The sequence below is a fragment of the Solanum pennellii genome, chromosome 7 (assembly GCF_001406875.1).
Source record: "Solanum pennellii chromosome 7, SPENNV200".
Classification (NCBI taxonomy): domain Eukaryota; kingdom Viridiplantae; phylum Streptophyta; class Magnoliopsida; order Solanales; family Solanaceae; genus Solanum; species Solanum pennellii.
The window spans coordinates 71,079,375-71,100,919 of NC_028643.1; the positions used below are offsets into that span (position 1 = coordinate 71,079,375).

The 21,545-nt window shown below is 34.5% G+C and overlaps 1 pseudogene; it reads right to left on the reverse strand.

Annotated features, from left to right (window-relative positions):
* Positions 1-3,953: 3,953 nt before the first annotated feature.
* LOC107025658 lies at positions 3,954-9,605 on the reverse strand (annotated as a pseudogene).
* Between the last annotated feature and the right edge of the window lie 11,940 nt (positions 9,606-21,545).

Sequence of the window (21,545 nt, forward strand, 5' to 3'; positions counted from 1 at the left end):
AACATTACAACATAAAGCACAATCATGAAATGTGACAGGTCTTGCACAATTTACTAGTATATTGATCATCTCGTGACTATTGAGAACGCATGACATCAGATGGTTCTATTTCTCAATCTTTTTGATTTTTTTGCTACTTCAACACACTATTTTGATGGTATGTTACTGAACTGAAACAAAGCAAGAGCACGACAAGCTCGAGTTTCTTCCCTCATAGATAGCATTGAGGGTGAAAACTTGCAATACACTGATATGATTTCCGGAAATTCATAAGGCAAATTTTATTACGCGTGCATTGACAACTTCTTGCACATTATCATTTTGCCCCTACACTAGATTACAATATTATAAATATTTAGTTAATTTCATGTTTAAATATTAGTGATCATATATTTACTTTATTATTACTAAAATTGAGAACAAAAAAAGTTGAAAATTGAAATACCATTTTGCCCTATACTAGATTAAAATATTATAAATATTTAATTAATTACATGTTTAAATATTAGTGATAATTAATTATTACATTGACAAAATGGAGAGTTCATGTGTTCAACGAAGGATTGTTTACTCTTTCAATTTTGATCATTGCATATATTTAATATTCTTAAAGTTGTTCTTTTTTATCTATTTTTCCCCTTCAAACCTTCAAATAATATTTAATTTAAAGCTTTAAGATGTCTCTTGGTATTCCTTTATTTTTATCTATATAAATTCATTTTTTTTTTATTTCATGAAACTCACATCCAAAATTATCCTTTTAATTTTATAGTTAAAGTAGTGAAGCCATCAACATCTAAAGTATATGATATATTTGCCTTAATCTGATTATATATATCACTTTACAAAATAAAGTGATTTATCTATTTGATTCATACTTAAGTTTTACTAGATGGAGAAAACTTTTGAATTTTGATTGGATATGAGATAAGGTATCGACAAAAACATAGAAAATTATGTGTCAATTTTGTATTTCTTTTTTCATTTATATAATGTTATTATTAAAGTATTAGTAAGGATGCTTATGTGTTATTTTTGTCTTCTATGTCTATTTTTTTTTATTTCACTATTAGTCTTCTTTAATTTAATTTTCTATAAATTATTACCATAACATTTATTTGAGATTGCTGCATTTTCATACTCATTATACACATGTTTTCATTGAATTTTAATCTTCCCAATGAATTAATAACATATTGCATGAGACAAATAAAGGGAATCACTTAGATTTCATTTGAATGAAATTTGTATTATTCGTGAATTTGAAAATGCATCCTTCCCTTTCAATTTTATCCAATTCATCACACAATTATTCAAATATTATATCTAATTTTTAGAAGTTCTGCACAAGTTAGCATTGAATTATCATGTACAATGTATGTGTCCAAAACTAATTTTCAAATACAAGGTTAAATTAAGGTCATATTAAATTCTACGTCATACCTATTTTGGGTAAATATGACATATTTTCTTATAGTATAAAAAGAGAAAACTAACCATATCATCATAAATTGTATAAAGACCACTAATAAAAGTTCGCTCATTGTGAAATCTAATGTCCACTAAAAAACATCATGAAAAAATCAATGATCGATGAACTTTTTTGCTTTTCTATCTCACTCATCAAACAACTATCAAGTACTAGACAACAATATATAACAAACATATATACAAAAATTAACACTTATATAAAATAGACATATGATAAAATAGTTTACAAATTAAATATGTCATATACCTTGTAGAGGCGATGCATGACCTCTTCATGAAGACTAGCATTATAGATCAATAGCACCAATTGATTTGAAGTGAGAGCACCTAAGTAAGTATTTTTCTATGATGGCGATGATGACTATGATCCCAATGTTGATTGAGAAAACGCCTTACAAAAAAAATTTCGCTTAAACAATCTTCCAAATGAGAAAGTAGACACTAAAATATGGTGTATATTTTTATTGCTATTCAATAAATACGACTTATTTTTCTTTAATGAGAGAAGAATGAAGGGGATCATAGAAAATTTATTTGAATAAAATTTGTGATGTGGTTATACTTTATAACAATAATAAATATCAATCGATTGTATTATTCGTGAATTTGAGGATGTATCCTTCTCAAGTGCAATGTACGTGCCAAAATTTATTTTTCAAATAAAATGTTAAATTGAGGTCCTGTTGAATTCAACATTATGCACATTTTGGGTAAATATGACTATCAAGTACAAGACAACAGTACATAAAAATATATATACACAAAAATAACACTTATATAAAATAGATCCTATAATAAAAAAATATTATAAATGTGCCATGTACCTTGTAGATTGATGCACAACCTCTTCACAAAGACTAGCATCATTGATTAATAACACCAACTGATTTTGAGTCTGAAAACCGAAGTCAGTAGGATTTTTCAATGGTGGTGATGATACCGATGATCCCAATGTTGATTCAAAAATGGTTACTCGAATAGATTCTTCATTGGAAAGTCTTAAAAAAAAATATTCTAAAAAATCTTCCAAATGAGAAAGGAAACATTAAAATGACGTGTTTGATTTTAGTGAAAGACGAAAGGCAATTGTTTGCTTACCTTTAAAAGAAATTGAAGAAGGAGATAAAGAAATTTAGTTATATTTATGGTATCACCATTGTTTACATGATAGAGCTCAAAATCCTCAAGAAAGATGACGACGATACAATTGAGAGAGTTCAAAGAACAATGATTCAATATTAAATAAGAAGAATAATATACACCATTTGAGAAATTTTTCGGAGTAAACAAAGAAACAAAGATTTAGCCTTTCGAATTCCAACCACGTGGCTTCGGCTGGGTGGGGGTGGGATGACCCATTTGGACAAACTAAGTCTTTTTTATTTCAGACACGGACATCTCACTATATATTGGGTCGCTCAACTATTTGTTTTGGGCTTTCTCAATTTGGTCTCATGTTTTATCAGAAGTTAAGTAGAGGACCAACCTCAAAATAGACCCAAAGTTTCTCAGCCACACGACAACATTGTAAAATATCTTATAATATAGTTCTAGAAATGTGTGTTGCACGTTTATCTTGAAATATATCATATAATTTTGTATTTAAAATGACATATATCTATTGGTATTTACTGAAAAAATATGATCATAAGATACATCTTGACAAAACAAATACTAGAACCATAATCATAATTCCATAACAGTTTGAGATAGATATGTTGACTTTCAATTAGTACATACATTTTATATGATCTTGAAACAAGAAAACATTCATTACATTATTTTTCCAATAATATGGTGTGTATCTTTATTGTGATTCAATTATAAGACTTACTTTTTCTTTAATGAGAGAAGAAAGAAGGGGATCATTTAAACTTGATTTGGATGAAATTTGTGGAGTGATTGTACTTTATAACGATAACAATTATCGATCGATGGTACTATTCTTAAATTTGAGAGAGTACCCTTCTCAAGTGCACCGTGTCAAAATTTAATTTTCAAATAAAATGTTAAATTAAGATCATGTTGAATTCTACGCCATGCCCATTTTGGATAAGTATGACATATTTTCTTATAATATAGAAAGAAAAAACTAATCATATCATCATAAATGCCATATAGACCACTAACGAAAGTTCATTCATTATGAAATCTAAGTACATTAAAAGCACATCTCTATCGTGAGCCTCTTGTAGTACATATAACTGAACGAGTATTTTCTAATTAAGCTTATGATGCATGTGACATACAATAACTACAACAACGACTTACCAAATTTAATCCCACAAATGGGATTTGAGGAGGATGGTGTGTATGCAGATGAGCAGATCTTATCTTGTGAAGGTAGAAATGTTGTTTCCAATAGACCCTCGGCTCAAATAAAATATAAATATGCCGTGAAAGAAAGACATTGACAAAGTTGCAATATGGGAAACTGCTAAGATAACTTCATTTCAGCTGAACAAAACTACCATTCAGTACACACAAAGCAAGTAAAGCAACCATTCAGTGCATAACAAAGCAAAAGTATCAGTCTTAAGGAGGCTCAAGAAGTTCTCGAGCTTTTAACAGTTGAACAGTTAACTTAAAACATATTTTCCCTCTACTGAGGTCATTATTTGCTGTCTTTTCCTACAGAACAACTTCACTTCTTTCTCTTTCCCTTATCCTTTGAACTTGATGCAGAACTTGATGCATAACTTGATGCAGCCTTCTTTGCAATCCTTTTTCTCTCTTCAATTGGCGGAAAATATAGACATCCATAAATATTGAGATGTAGAACCTGCAACATCCGCGAAGCTTCGTGGTTGTGCTGCAAAGACATACAAAAGTTTACAGTTATACACATGAAGCTGTAACAGTAGTTGAAAAGATCTATATTTTTTTATCGATACAAAAGAGATTTATCGCTGGTCACTAAACTTATTCATTGCAACACTAAAGTCACAATTCTTTTTTGTACGAGTGAAGTAACTAACTTTTTGTAACACTAAAGTAACAAGACTAGTTGTTGTAACAGTAAAGGAGAGCGCACAGATGAAACTCACGAGAAGAGTGCGCCTAAAGGTGTTGTCAAATAGCTGAGGAGGAATTTGTCTTATGAATTCATCACATGGCCTGCATTTTGAAGGTTGATCAAACAATAAATCCAAGAGAGATATAGTTGATACTTAGACAGAAATCGCAATCATGAAACTTGAGCCGCAGGGGCGAGAATGTTTACCCGATGGACCTATATATTTTTGACAGACATACATAACACTGTATCACATATTCTAGATGCAGCAAACAAGGTTTTAGAGAAAGTTTCTCAACCACTCGTCTTAAGACCTGTACTATCGCGAAGAAGCGTTCAGGCGTAGCAGAACAATAGGTCAGTCCACTCTCTTGCGTCAGAATATTCATAACTATGAGAGTTTCAAGCTGTGGAGGTACAACATTCATTTCATATGAGATCCAAGAAACAGAATATCATCATAAACCAGCGAAGTAATTCAGAAACACTATTAATAAAACAGAATGGACTAACCTTCTGTGACTTTTCGTCACATACATCCATGCACTTCAGGCACAAAGGAACCACTTCCGATTCCAAGAAGAAACGAAGGGTATGTGATCCATGTGGATCATCAAACTGCACCAGCAAGCAAAATATCATAATCATGAAGTAGCACTTCCACAAATGAAGAACACGTGTGTATATCTGTTCAAATGGACGGATACCTTTGTCGGGTCACTGAGAACACCCAAGGTAGTGGTCCTCACACACTCCAAATGCTTATCATCTCCACAGGGCTAGAGAAATGGATAGAAATAACATGGTATTTCAGCTGCAAAATGAAATTACTAAAAGAGTTAACTGTTTCTTACACTACAGTAAAAAGAATTCTTTCAGAAACTTGATTCACTCTAACTAGTTATTTCGCGCGTTAATTTCATTTCAATTGGTGTCATTTCTAAAACTGATATTACCTTTTATGAGCCCCCTTCTTGTTTCTGGGTTATTAGCCATAACCTGAAGAGTATAACCATAAAAATTATATGTTGTGCACACACTTATCAGTTGTCTTACACAAAAATTGCATTAAAACTCTTTTACTCTTTCTAAGAAAATGTGTCACAGGAAGTTAATATGAAGAACATTAATACCACAAGAGTTTTAAAAAATAAAAATAAAAATACTCAGGTAGGTGTGTTTTTGGTATGAGTGGAAAATATTTTTTGGGAAGTATTTTAATTTTTAGTGTTTGGTTTGGTGATTGAAAAGTATTTTTCAAAAAAATCTTTTGTTTTTTTTGTCGGAGTGTAGAAAATACTTTTTAGAAAATCAGAAATTGACCCAAAAAACAAACTCGATATTTGATCCAGAACTCAACCTTAATATCCAAATTGAGACACGATCCCAACACTCGAACCTGGACACGACCCCAACGATCGATCCAAGATCCGACCGCGAGTTCAGACACTAGATAAAATTCCAAACCGGTAAATGATCCCGACTCAAGACTTGACTTCCGAACCTGGACATGACAAGAAACCCAACTTGCAAATCGACATCTGACTCAAACATATGACCATAATGATCAATTAGGGATCCAACCTCGTCTCTTAAACCTGAGAACCAACTCCGACACCCGATTCCGAACCCCATCTCGACACCTAGCTCGGAACTCAACCCCTACACCCGACCAAATTTGATCTCAAATCCTAATTCGAGACTAGACACCCAAATTAATTAGGATCCGACCCCGAACACGATCCGACTTTGGATCGACTTTCAAATCGGGACTCGATCCCAACTTTTGACTCGGGATCCAACATCCAAACTGGGATTTGATATTGACACTTGATCTGTTACCCGACTTCCAAATCGACATCTGACCCCGATGATCGATCTGAAACCCAACCTTGACTATTGACCTAAGATCCAACTCCAACACCTGACTATGAATCCCACCCTAAAACTTAGCTCGAGACTCGACTTCGACACACAAACTCAAATCCTGATTGAAGACCCGACACCCAAATTGGGATTTGACCCCGACCCGATTCGAGACCACAGAGTTGGATCTCAAATCAAAGTCGAGAGTCAGGTTTCAAATCGAGAATCAGGTCATATTTCGAATTAGTATCAGAATTCAGTACCCAAGACTTGAGTTACGGTGGAAAGTTGAGGTGTGAGGTTGAATAAGTTTAAGAAAATGTTTTCTTTACTTTTTGGAGGTAAGTTATTTTTCTTAAATTTGAGAAAAGATGTTAATTCGAAAAACATTTAGGAATCGTTTGGTGAAGAGTATAAAAAATAATGTTCAATAGAGTGTATCATTAGTAATGCTCGGATTAGTTATGCATACATTATTTCCTACATGTAACAAGTCTTGCGTAATTTACTAGTACATTGATCATCTCGTGGTTATTGAGAACGAATGAACTCAGGTGGTTCCGTTTCTCAATCATTCTAACCTTTTTTTGTTACTTCAATAGTATAAATTTATAACACACTATTTGATGGTATATTACTGACCTGAAACAAAGCAATAGCACAACAAACTCGAGTTGCTTCCCTCATAGATAGCGTTGAGGGTGAAAACTTCTTATACACAGATGTGACTTCCTGAAATTCATAAGGAATATTATTACGGGCACATTGACGACTTCTTGCACATCAAAATACGAGTGTTTTATATGTTTCCGATTATATTTCACATAACTTAACACCTTAAATTTTTAAATGAGAGGTCTCTAAAAATTCAATATAAGATTATCCAACAAAATATAAAACCGCAAAAATTAAAAGAGGTATACCAGCAAAAGCATGTAAACTGTGTTGAAGCTGTTCCACAGCAGCAGAGCTAGATTTTTGCATGAATCTTTCTTCTGAAATATATAAAAGTCACCAACTCAGAATATGACAATTACTAGCACTTTTAGAAGATTAAAAAAGGACTAAAATTTGTTTTGCCAAATGCTTAAAATGGGAAGTGTTGTTTGTCAAAAATGCTTATCAATACTTTTGAAGTGTAACAATTTATGTTTAACTATTAATATGAAAATTAATTATGATAACATTAGAGCAACAATTTGTGCTTTAACTTATAAGTTCAAAAGTGTTCTTTTTATATATATATATATATAAAAAAAGGGTCCTCAAATTGGTTATTTGTGCACTTCCTCTCAAATAAAATTTGGTTGTGAGGTCAATCTAACACAAATCAGTAGTTAGATTAAGATATTTTTAAGATGGTCACTCAATTAAGTTTTTTTAGGAGAAGGTCAACTTTCTTTTATATCCGCAGTGAAGTGATTTTGTTGACTTTCAATAAGTACATACATTTTGTATGATCTTGAAACAAGAAAACATTCGTTACATTATTTTTTCCTAAAAACATGGTGTATATTTTAATTATAATTCAATAAATAAGAATTACTTTTTCTTAAATGAGAGAAGAATGAAGGGGATCATTTAAACTTCATCTGAATGAAATTTGGGGTGTGATTGTACTTTATAACGGTAATAAATATCGATTGATTGTACTATTCATAAATTTGAGAATGCATCCTTCCCTTTGATCAATTTTGTCCAATTCATCACATAATTATTCAAATATTATTTCTAATGTTTTAAGAAGTTTGCACTAATCAACATCGAATTATACACGTGCAACATACGTGTGAAAATATGATTTTCGAATAAAATGTTAAATTGCGGTCATGTTGAATTCTACATCATGCCCATTTTCGGTAAATATGACATATTTTCTTATATTTGTAGTTATATTTGTAGCTTCGCCTTTGTTGACATGATGTAGAGATCGATATCCTCAAGAAAGATGACGATGAACAATTGAGATAGTTGAAGTCAGTAGTAAAGAAGATGAATAGAGTAACGCTCTTGGAACTTTTTCGGAGTAAACAAAGTGAAAGAAGCCTTCGCCTTTAAAATGTCAACCACGTGGCTTCAGCTGGGTGGGACTGGACTGACCCGTTTTGACAAACTATCTTGGGCCGCCCAACATTTCTTTTGGGCTTCACTTTGTTCTAATAATATAAATGATACTTCATAAATAGGATTCCTTTTTACACTCTTCTAAAATAAATTTTCATATGTGGTTTTTGGCAAAAAATAAAATATATGATTTTTTTTTTAAACTACAACTACCCTTCCACTCAAGCCCAGACATCCCTGGCATAGATATGAAAACTATTCTCAAAATGACATCAAAATCAATCATGTCAAAGATCAACAAGTTTTTCAAAATTTTATATCCCATAAATGTAATTCCATTACAATTAGCGATAGATAGATAAATTTGTTGACTTTCCATTAGTACATATATTTTGTATGATCTTGAAACAAGAAAACATTCATTACATTATTTTTTTCTAAAAATATGGTATATAATTTAATTATAATTCAATAAATAAGAATTACTTTTTCTTAAGTGAGAGAAGAATGAAGCGGATCATTTAAACTTCATCTGAATGAAATTTAGGATGTAATTGTACTTTATAACGATAATAAATATCAATTGATTGTACTATTCCTAATTTTGAGAATGCATCCTTCCCTTTGATCAATTTTGTCCAATTCATCACATAATTATTCAAATATTATTTCTAATGTTTTAAGAAGTTTTCACTAATCGAATTATACACGTGCAACATACGTGTCAAAATTTGATTTTTGAATAAAATGTTAAATTGGGGTCATGTTGAATTATACATCATGCCCATTTTTGGTAAATATGACATATTTTCTTAAGATATTGAAAGAGAAACTAATCATATCGTCATAATTTCTATAAAGACCACTAACAAAAGTTCATTCATTGTGAAATCTAATGTCCAATTAAAAAAATCACGAAAAAAAATCAAATATCGATGATTTTTTTTTGCCTTTCTATCTCACCCATCAAATGACTGTAAAAATTAAATGTGTCATATACCTCGTAGAGGTGACGCATGACCTCTCCACGAAGACTAGCATCATCGATCAATAGCACCAACTGATTTGGAGTGAGAGCACCCAAGTCATTAGGACTTTTTTGTGATGGAGATGATGACGATGATCCCAATGTTGATTCAAAAAATGGTGACTCTGGTAGATTCTCCATTGAAAAGTCTAACAAGAAAATTATTTGTTTAAATGATATTCCAAATGAGAAAGAAGACACTAAAATGACGCGTTTGACAACGAGTAATTGTTTGTTTACCCTTAAGAGAAATTGAAGTCGGAGATGGACAAATGTAGTTATATTTGTAGCTTCGCGTTTGTTGACATGATGTAGAGAACGATATCCTCAAGAAATATGACGTTGAACAATTGAGAGAGTTGAATTTAAGAAGATGAGTAGAGTAACGCCTTTGGAAGTTTTTCGGAGTAAACAAAGTGAAAGAAGCCTTTGCCTTTCAAATGCCAACCACGTGGCTTTGGTCGGGTTTGATTGGAAGACCCGTTTTGACAAACTATCTTGGGCCTCCCACCATTTGTTTTGGCCTTTCTCACTTTGTTCTCATAATATAATGATACTTCATAAATAGGATTCCTTTTTACACTCTTCTAGAATAAATTTTCATATGTGGTTTTTGTCCAAAAATAAAAGATATGAGTTTTTTTGGAGTAGAACTACAACTATCCTTCCACTCAAGCCTAGACATCCCTGACATTTAGATATGAAAACTATCTTGGCATGATCGTCAAAAACAACATTGTATGAAGACAACAAAATCATCCCCAAAATGACATCAAAATCAACCATGTCAAAGATCAACAAGATTTTCAAGATTTTATACCCCATAAAAGTCATCTCACAAAAATAATAGACTCTATCAACAATCACAAAATCACCCAAAGGAGTAGAAATATGAATTCGAACATCAAGTGATTCACAAATCATACTCAAACCCACAACAAAATAAATAGGCACGTATGAAATGGTGAAATCAGGGTTAAATAAGGATGTATACATTCAATCATAGACTAGAATAATACCTATGGTCACTATATCAGATACTTCTGCCTCACAGTACCCTTAAAAAACATAGAAGTGAGTCTGACCACCTGCCTACGAAGTGTCTCAACTGGGCTAAGTATTGCTGGCCTGACCATCATCTCGAATAGGATAGATACCATCCCTATCTGTTGTGTAACCACCCCATCCAAATTGAGGATGATATCTAACATACGAGTTGTTGGAACTAAGGCTTGAGAAGCCTGTTGCTGAACTACATACTTACCATGTCTGAATTTGGGGCATAACAGGAGGCTCTCCTCAAAATGTTTTGATGATTCCTCACCAGTGTAGGGACCCCGTCCTTTGTATAATATGAAGAGCCAGCTTCATCTGTGAAAGGTACAACCAATTGTAAAAAAGTTGTCTGTGACAGAGAAAGTTGGTGAGGAGCAGAGTACTTCTCCAATCACAACTGACTAGGTTGTTTTTGTTTGATGGATAACAAATCATGAGGATATATATATCAAACATAATACAACACAACAACTCATTCATTTAAAAGGAAAACCATACCAACAAACATCAAGATATTGATCAAAGGGCTTTCAGTTCTTCTTGCTATTTGTTGTTTTCATATTTTCTTGTAATTGTTATAAAATTGTAAGATTTGTTTCGAACTTGAAAGAAACGTTTCAAACCTTGGGTGTTTCATTGCAAGGACTTTAGTTACGAGTAACTTAGGTTCTTATTGAGCAGTTTTGTATCTGCTCGTGCTCAGCTAAGTAATATGGTGTATTGCTTAGTGAAGAGGCTTAGTCTCTTATTTTTTCACCGACTTTTACTTTTGCTTGTTGAAGATTAGTGAAAAGTGGTTGTTGAAAAGTCCTGTTGAGAACAGGTCGTGGTTTTACCCTCTTGAGTAAGGAGGTTTCCACGTAAAAGTGATTGTCACTTTTACTTTATGTCTTTGTGCTTTATTTACTGTACAATATTGTTAAGGGGACCAGTTCCCGTCTAATATAAGTGGACACATACATTCCAACAAGTGGTATCAAAGCTTTACTTTTCCCTTTGGCTAACACCAAGAAAAGAAAGATCATGATGGAATGGCTGCCCCACCAAATTGGAGGAAGGACAATCATCCACAAGACCACCTCGTTTCAATGGTCAATACTATGAGTGGTGGAAAAATCGAATGCATGACTACATTAATGCAGAAGATTCAGAGTTGTGAGATGTTATCCTGGATGGTCCTTATGTTTCGATTAAAGAGGTGAAGTATGAAAGTCTCACCACTTTTGTTGTTAAGACCAGAAAGGAGTTTACTGAGATTGATCAAAAAAAGTATGAAAAGAACTACAAGGCGAAAAAAATCCTAGTCTGTGGTATTGGTGCTGATGAGTGTAACAGAATCTCAGCTTGTGAATCGGCAAAGGAGATCTAGGACTGTCTTCAAACTGCTCATGAAGGAACCAAGAAGGTGAAGGAATCAAAGGTGGACATGCTTACTACTCAATATGAAAATTTTGTGATGAAGGATGGTGAAACTATATTTGAAATGAATCTCGTTTCACTGCCATCATAAATGAACCTATGAGCAAGCAAGTTTGAAAAATTCTCAAGATTCTTCCAAAATCTTGGGAAAGCAAGGTGGATGCAATTACTGAGGCAAAAGATCTAATGACCTTGCCTATGGATGAGGTTATTGGAAATCTGCAGACCTATGAGTTGAATAAAAGCAAGGAGCAACTGGAAGGAGTCAAAAAAAGAACAGAATATTTCTTTGAAAGCGAGATGATTGAAGAAGAAGCTAAGATGACATACATGACAAAGAGGTTCCAAAAGATTGTCAAAAAACATGGGCTTCCAAAAGAAATGAACAACCAGCAGAGTGGCAGCAGCTAATGACTTATGTCACAAATGTGGTAAGCCAGGTCACTTTATGAGAGACTGTCCAAGTCAAAAACAAGAATCTCATGAAGTGAGATATTGTTAGAAGGGACTGGTCCCAGACAACTTTCGAAAGAAAGCACATGCTGATCAGATGGTAAAAAGAGCCTTTGCTGTATGGGATGATGATTCAAGTGAGTCCGGGGAAGAAGTTGAGGAGCACGAAGATGTTTCTATGATGGACATTGAAGATAATGAAAGCATCTTCAACTCAATATTCTCATTTATCCAAGATCAAATGATGAGGATGATGCACCTGAGGTAACTTTTTTGAATTAAAAGATGATCTAGGAAATCTTTCTACTGAGAGTATGAGGAAACTTGCTGCTTTACTAATTGATTCTGTAGATGAGCGGTCTACTGAAAACTTGATGCTGACTGAAAAATTAACTTTATTTCAAAATGAAAATGCATCTTTTCTAACACAGATTTCTGAAATAGGTAGAAGAATAGGGATACTGGAGTCTAACAACAACTTTGATGAAGAAGAGCCTAGTACCTCTAAACATGATAAAAGAAAACTTAGCATTTATGAGGAAGAATTGGAGGATAAGCTTAAAATCTCTGAATCTTATTAGTTGCTTCTCTTGAAACAAATTCTCAGCTAAGGAAAGATTTTAAGAAAATCAAAGAAGAGTTAAGTCACTCCCTAAAATGGACTGACTCTTCCAAGATTTTCCCTAATCTCTCTCAGCAAAGTTTTAATGGGAAAAGAGGTCTAGGGAGCAAAAGAATAGAACCACCATATAATCCTCATGGAAAATATGTGTCTGTGGTTACTAATTTCTTATGTACTCATTGTGGAAGAAGTGGACATGTAAAAGAAAGGTATAATAAATTAAAATATGTTAAGGCGAGGCATGTGAAGTTTGTGAAATCAGAAAGTCGTCAGACTAACAGGGAGCAAGGAGGTGGTTCATGTGATGAATCTGTCAGAAATGACAGACCTGTGAAAAATTGAAAAAGGGACGTGGTTCTCTTTTCCATTTTAGTAAAAACTTCTCACCTCCTTGGACTGGAAGATTTCTTGTTAAGACTTTTGATAGTTACTGGGAATTCCGCATGAAGTGGGTTCCTAAAACTAAGAAGTAATTATTGTGCAGAAGAGAGGAAAGAGTTAGTGTTGGTACATGGATAGTGGATGCTCTAGGCACATGACAGGGGATACCTCAAACTTCCTCTCTTTGGCACACAAGGGTGGTGGTGTTTCCTTTGGTGGTGGAAAGAAAGGTTCTATTTTTGGAATTGGAAAGATAGGAAAGTCTGACAGTAACTCAATCAACAATGTTCATTATGTGGAAGGGCTCAAGTACAATCTTCTAAGTATATCTCAGATGTGTGACAGAGGAAATGAAGTCAAGTTCATGGCTAATAATTGTTTAATTACAAACTGCATAACATGGAAGGTGGTTATGTCTGCTACATGAGTAAAAAATATGTACGTAGTAGACCTAGAATCTATTGAAGGAGATGATCTTTCATGTCTAAGTGCTCAAATTGATGAATCTGATCTATGGCACAGACATCTTGGTCATGTAAGTTCTACTCTTCTTAACAAACTTGTTGCAGGGGACCTGGTCCGTAGACTTCCCAAGGTGAAGTTTACAAATGATAAAGTTTGTGATGCTTGTGCGAAGGGCAAACAAACAAAGTCCTCATTCAAGGCCAAGAAAGGAGTCAGTACATCAAGACCCCTTGAACTGCTTCACATGGACTTGTGTGGACCAATAAGAGTGTTGAGCAAAGGAGGTAGGAGATTCATTCTTGTTGTTGATGATGATTTTTCCAGGTATACATGGGTGATGTTTCTGAGAACAAAGAATGAGACAGCTGGACAATTGAGTTTTTTTTTTTAAATCATAATATTAATTTATTTTTTGGAACTTAGTCATTATTTTTCTTTTTCTTATATTTTTTCGTAAAACAATATCAATATGTACCTTGTGGTACAATATTAGCCTTTCACGAAAAATTTAAGTAATATACATCGTTATGAGTGGCAGAGCCACATATATTCAAAAAGAGTCAATTAACACCAGTTCATAGAAAAAGTATATACACTATGTGTTGTGTTAATCCCTAAATATTTTATCAAATGATTAATGACTATTCAAATTCATAATTTGAGTAAATTATCTTAAAATTAACTTTCCAGCAAAATATTCAATTAATAAACCTCATTAATTTCTTCTTACTTAATAACAAAAGAAGCAATATTCATTTAATGATTGCAATTAAAAGTCAAATTAAGCAACTTCAGTCAAAGTTCAATTGATTCTATTAATAAATATTTATAATCTGTAGTAAAATTTATTCAAGACATTAGTAACTAACATTAAATATCACTATTTCAATCCATAGTTCACACTCTCTCTATATAACCTCCGAAGCATTTCTTGAAAAAACATATACACATATAATTTTAAATATATCAAATGGAAAATCCAACTAATATTAGAAGAGTAGAGTTGTTGGTTTCACCACTTGGTGGAATTCCACAACGAAGAGTTGCCCATTTTTTAGATCCGATTGCTACTTCGGCTAAAGGACCAAATTTGAAACATCCTTCAATCCACTTTCCATCAGAATCTGAGTGTCCATCGAAAGTTAAGTTTCATGGTTGCAATGGATGGAGGGATCAATAAAGGAAATGGAAAGAATGGGTTGAAACGATGGAGGCTATCCATCGCCCTGTATGGATAGCTGCAGGAGTTTACGAAGCGCTAAAAGGTTCAACTTATAGAATCCATACCGACGAAAATTTAATCTTTGGGTTGGTAGAGAGGTGGTCTTGTGAGACTAACAATTTTATGTTTCCGTGGTGTGTCCCTACTGTTAGTCTTGAAGAGATGATGGTTTCGGGAGGGTTTTTTGTTTTGGGTGACTATGTTAAGTACCCCCTTCAATCTCCTAATTTGGTAGAGATTGAAGAGTATCTTGAGAATGCAAGAAGAGAACTTATCAGATCGAAGACAAATAATCACAATAGGTGGTTGAATTACTTCATGAATAGTGGTTCAGTGTGATTCAACCACCTACTGCGATTATTTTTCTTCGATCCGATAAGTTCTCTTCTCGCATTCTCAAGATAATCTTCAATCTCTACCAACTCATGGGATTGAAGGGGGGGACTTAACAGATCACCCTACCAAAATCATTATGTCTTCAAGACTAATAATAGCTTCACCCCACGGAAGCATAAAATTGTTAGTCTCACAAGACCACCTCTCTACCAGCCCAAAGATTAAATTTTCGTCGGTATGGACTCTATAAGTTGAACCTTTTAGCGCTCCGTAAAATCCTGCAGCTATCCATACAAGGCGATGGATAGCCTCTATTGTTTCAACCCATTCTTTCCATTTCTTTTGTTAATCCCTCCATCCATTGCAACCATGAAGCGTGACTTTCAATGGCCACTCAGATTCGGATGAAAAGTGGCTTGAAGGAGGTTTCAAATTTGTTCCTTCAGCCGAAGTAGAAATCGGATCTAAAAAACGGGCAAATCTTCGTTGTGAAATTCCACCAAGTGGTGAGACCAACAACTCTACTCTTTCAATGATAGTTGGATCTTCCATTTGATATATACTTAAAATTATATGTATATATGTTTTTCTACGAAATGCTTCGGAGGTTATATATTAGAGAGTGTGAACTATGGATTGAAATAGTGATATTTAATGTTAGATACTAATGTCTTGAATAAATTTTATCACAGATTATAAATATTTTTTAATAGAATCAATTGAACTTTGACTAAAGCTGCCTAATTTGACTTTTAATTGCAATCATTAAATAAATATTGGTAAGAAGGAATTTGGTTGCATTCTCAGCATTCATCTCTACTATTGAGCCTAAAAATATGAAAGAAGTCGTGATGGATGCTGACGGGGTAATCTATATGCAAGATGAATTCCATCAATTTGAGTGAAGCAATGTGTGGTACCTGATCCCAAGACCTACTCAAAGAAGCATTATAGAGACCAGGTGGGTGTTCAGAAACAAACTGGATGAAAGTGGGGATATCACGAGAAAGAAGTCTAGACTAGTGGTACAAGGGAATAATCAGGAAGAAGGCATAGACTATGACGAGATATTTGCTCCTATTGCTAGGATGGAGGCCATCAGATTCCTCATAGCATTTGCAGTTTTCATGGGTTTCAAGATATTCTACATGGATGTAAAAAGTGTCTTTCTGAAGACAGATCTAAAGGAAGAAGTATACGTTAAACAACCACCTAGATTTAAGGATGCCAATATGCCAAATCATGTGTTCAAACTCAACAAATCTTTGTATGGGCTGAAGCAGGCACCTAGAGATTGGTACGAAAAGTGGTCAAAATTTCTGTTGAAGATGGCTTCAAGAGGGGAAAGATTGACAACACACTATTTTTTATGAAAAGATATCAAAAATTGCTCATCATCTATGTGTATGTGGATGATATCATTTTTGGAGCAACCTCTGAACATCTGTGTGAAGAATTTGCCACTCTCATGGGAAATGAATTCGAGATGAGCATGATGGGAGAATTGATTTTCTTCTTGGGTCTGCAGATCAAGCAAACATCCAATGGCACCTCAATTTTTCAAGGGAAGTATACAAAGAAGTGCTAAAGAAGTTTCATATGATGGATTCTAAGCCTATTAATACCCTCATCGGTATAAAATATACAAATGGAGTCATATGAGGCTGATCCTTTAGTGAATCAAACCATGTATAGAGGTATCATTGGATCTCTATTGTATTTGATAGAAAACAGGCCAGACATTGTATTCAACATAGGAATGTGTGCTCGGTTCCAAGCATGCCCCTGGGAATCACATCTAAAGGCAACTAAGAGGATCCTCAGGTATGTGAAAAAATAGGGGACCTGGTTCTTTTTTATCCTGCAGGTAATTCTTTTGAATTTGTGGGATTTGCAAATGCTGATTTTGCAGGATATCAAGTGGACAGGAAGAACACTTCTCGATTGGAACATTTCCTTGGTTCCTCTCTCATATCTTGGGGAACAAAAAAGCAAAACTCAATAACTCTCTCAATGGCTGAGGTTGAGTATGTAGTTGTTGCTACCTACTGTTCCCAACTTCTTTGGATAAAGCAACAACTTGAGGATTTTGGAGTACACATCAACATCATTCCTCTCATGTGTGACAACACCAACGCAGTCAACATGGGAAATAATCCGGTCCAATACAAAAGAAAAAAGCACATTGATGTCAAGCATCACTTTTTGAGAGATAATGTTGAGAAAAAGGAAAATCATCATGAAATACTACAGGACTGAAGATCAGATTGCTGATATCTTTACAAAAGCTCTCAACAAGGATCAATTTGAGTGAAACAGGCTGACGTTAGGGATGATAAACATGCACTAACCTAATCTCATCAAGAAGCCTTTAATTCCTACTTTGGCTAAGATTTGGAGGGCATGTATCCACAAATCTTGTAATGCATTGTTTAATGTAAGATCATCTATGTACCTGACTGCAGGTATACACGCATGCAAATCATAGGAGCATAGGCCAGAACCATTCAGGAATTGTATTTCATTTGCAGTTGAGGAACTGATCCCTCCATATGTTATCACTCTTTAGATATTTTTTAAACTGTCTAATGAGAACCGTCCAGATTGCCACGTGTCAGTCATCGGTACTTCTGATGTTGTTCCATCGCCTTTAAACCAAGTGACGCATCTATTTAGGGACCTAACAAATCTTTTCAAGTTCTTTTTATAGTGATCTTTCTCCACTCCATCTCCTTACAATTCAAAATCTCCCTTAAGTCTAGCATAAAAACCCTTAGTGTCTCTCTATATTTTTCTCTAGCATTTTTGTCTTTTCTCTCTAACAACATGTCTCAAGCTCCATCTTCCTCAAAGAAAATGCTCGACTCTATAAATAAGATAGACCTAGTGGCACTTTTCACCTCTTCTAAAGTTGTGTCTCTGTCCAAACCGTCGACCATTCCTCCGGTCAATGTTGGATCATTGAGTCCCCCTAATCCTTTATCCCCCTTCTATATCAATAACCTAGCACCTTCATTCCGACCTGGTCCTTGATCTTAAGTACTCTTTGCTCTTTTTTTTTTAGGGAGACCTTCCCATGACCAAGTCGTCGGAGTCGAATTCTTGCTGCAAGTGAGAACTTAGTTGTGGAAAGTTTAACTTGTATGGGGAGAAAGTGTTAAATGAAGAACATGACCAAGGTGTGGAAGATTTGCTAGATAGATCTCAATCAATGTTTGACCAAACTCCTGAGATTAGTGAATATCCCTCATCTGATTCCACTAACACTGATGATGATAACTGTCCCCTCAAGTGGATGGTTCAAAGAATAATGGTTCCCACATCCACAAAAGAAAAGGAGAACGTAGTTAAAGATTCACCTAAAAGGAGACCTTCCACCAGAGCAGTTACTCAACACCTCATTAATGATGCCATGAAATCCAACGAGGTAATCTAGTTTGGCAATTTTCGAAGTGCCTGGTGAAAATGTAGTGCAGGTTTTTGGAGAAGGTTCTGACGAGGAGTGTGTGAGAAGCTTCTGTTGATAAAAAGCACAAATCATCTAATAAGGTGAGTAAGGGAAAAATCAAAATAAAATCTAAGGCTTGTGCGGAAAAGGGTTGTATTGGATAAGAGAAAAGGAAAGGATTAACAAAAGAAGAGGGAGACATCAAAGATGAAGAGAGAAACTTCTCCGGTTGACCAGCAAATATCTGAAGAAAGGCCTGGTCCCAAATGGAATCTAGAAGAACAAACAGAAGACAGAGAGACCATCATCAATAATTTGCATTTGAGGAAGGTTCTGGGGTGGAAGGGTGTTCGATAAGGATATCATTCACAAACCAGAGATGGACTCACTGTATGATCTTGTGGATATTCAATCTTGAAGCCACCTTTTTAAGACAAAATCCCAGTGCTTCATGAGGAAGAATGCAAGAGTTCTATTACAACATTAATTTTTTAGAAGATGGAAGCATTAGCACTAGGGTGAGCAATCATAGTCTGAAGTTGGACGCTGACTTGCTTAGGAATATTTTAGGAGTACCCAGGGGTAGGATCAAGTCCGTTGCTGGAAAAACTTCAGTGTAGAATTTTTGAAGGAATGCTCAAAGATTCCTAATGCTCGTCGTGTTGGATTTCGGAAGAAGATCATGAAAGGTGAGTATCATTTGGTCTTCGAATTTGTCAACAAAGTTCTTCTTCCTCAAATGGAAAAAAGGACTTTGACCTCTGCAACTAATCTATTCATCATGGAGTCACTATGCAAGTTTGAACCTTTGAATCTTTTAGCTCTTATGATGGAACACATGTACAAAACAGTAATAAAACACAAGGGAAAACATGGCATGAGCTGTGGATACTTTTCGACGAAGGTGTTTCACCATTTTAACATCCTTGTGGGAGCACGTAAAATTGGTACTGCCAAACAAACGTTCACCCTAAGCACTTTGGTTGAATGTGAGTGTATTAAAGGGAAGGGGAATCCATTGAGTAAGGTATCTCAGTTGATTAAGGAGCAGAACCAATTGAAGAATGAATTGGCTGCGGTGACTGTGCTAGTGATCAACATGGAGTATGAAATTGCTCAAAGAGCAAACAGAGGGACATGGTACTGAGGTTGTCCAGGAGTTACAAAAGTAGAATGCTGAGCTCATGGCAAAGGTTTTTTTTTTAGAGAATATGATCAAGCATAATGATGCAGCAAACTCTAGGCTCACTCTTGTTATCAACTCCCTCTCTCATCTGCCCTTCTCCTCTTAGTCCCTCCTATGTCTTTTCTTTGTGTGGGAAGTGTCTGGGGTTCTTAGTTCTCAGTTTAACTTAAATGTATTGACTGCTGATTTTGTTATGCTTATGAAATGGAATCCTATTTTGTTTTGGCTAAATTCTGTTTCTTTCTATCTTAATAACTATGTTGGTGTTGTCCTTGACTGTGGTCTCACTTATCAATCTTACCTCTTTTGTTGGTTTACTACACTACTTTTTTATGATGCCAAAAAGGGGAATAAATTGGGGGGTCTTCAGATGATGTTTAGGTTGATGTGAGCGATAGGAGGAAGAAAAGATAAATAAGGAGCGTGTCTACTTAACAAGGGAAAGAAAATGCAGACACCCGTATATGATTTGTCATCATCAAAAAGGGATAAAAATGTTATTTGTAGTTATGCTAAACCCAGGGACCTTGTGAAGTGATCTGGTCCATGGTATTATAAAGTTCTCTTTACTTTCAGGTTGGAAAAGGTACAAGTGGTTGGTGCACGATCTCCAACTGATGACTTGATAAATCTAGGGACCTTGAGAAGGTACCTGGTCCATGGTGCGACATACACTGTGAGGCTGGAATAAGTACAAGTGGTTGGTGCATAATCTCAAATTGTGGCAGAAAGTGCAGAGACCTCGACCAATGGCATGGTCTCGAAGGTTGTGACTATTCTACATTAACCTAATTTCCAATAGTTAAAATCTTAGTTTTTAACTGATTTAGTTATTCTACATTCTAAATTAGTTAGATTTAACTGATTTAGTGGGAAGTGTTGTATTTGTCTAGGGAAAATCTAAATCATCTAGAGTTAGGTGTTTTAGTGGGTGGTGTTGTATCCACTTTGAAAAGTCTAAGTTATCTAGGGGAAATAGCTTAGTGGGTGGTGTTGTATCCGCTTAGGCTCTTCAAGTAATAGGTAGATTACATGTTCGTGAGAATAATAACTTTTTCTCACATTGGTTGTAACTGGGTTCTTTTTTGCTTGATAAGATTAGTGAAGCGGTTGAAAATCTTGTGCAACAGTTCGTGGTTTTACTTCTTGAGAAAGAAGGTTTTCAGGTAAACTGTTTGTGTTGTGTTATTATTATTATTTAATTTACAATGTCTGTCGGGCTCAGTGAAGGGACCTGGTCTGTTAACTGGTAGTGGACGCATGCATTCTATCACATTTGTTTTTATAATCATGAAATTAAGAGTTATAGATTACCTAAGTGGAGTGATTAAATCAATCATTTGGCCTATGCAAATGATACTATTATTTTTACTAATGTTGATAAAAGATCTTTATAATTAATAATGGAAACTCTTACTCTTTATGAATCTCAGTCTGGTCAACTTATAAATAAAGGGAATAGTTTTTTTTATATGTTTAGTAAGGTTGCTCAT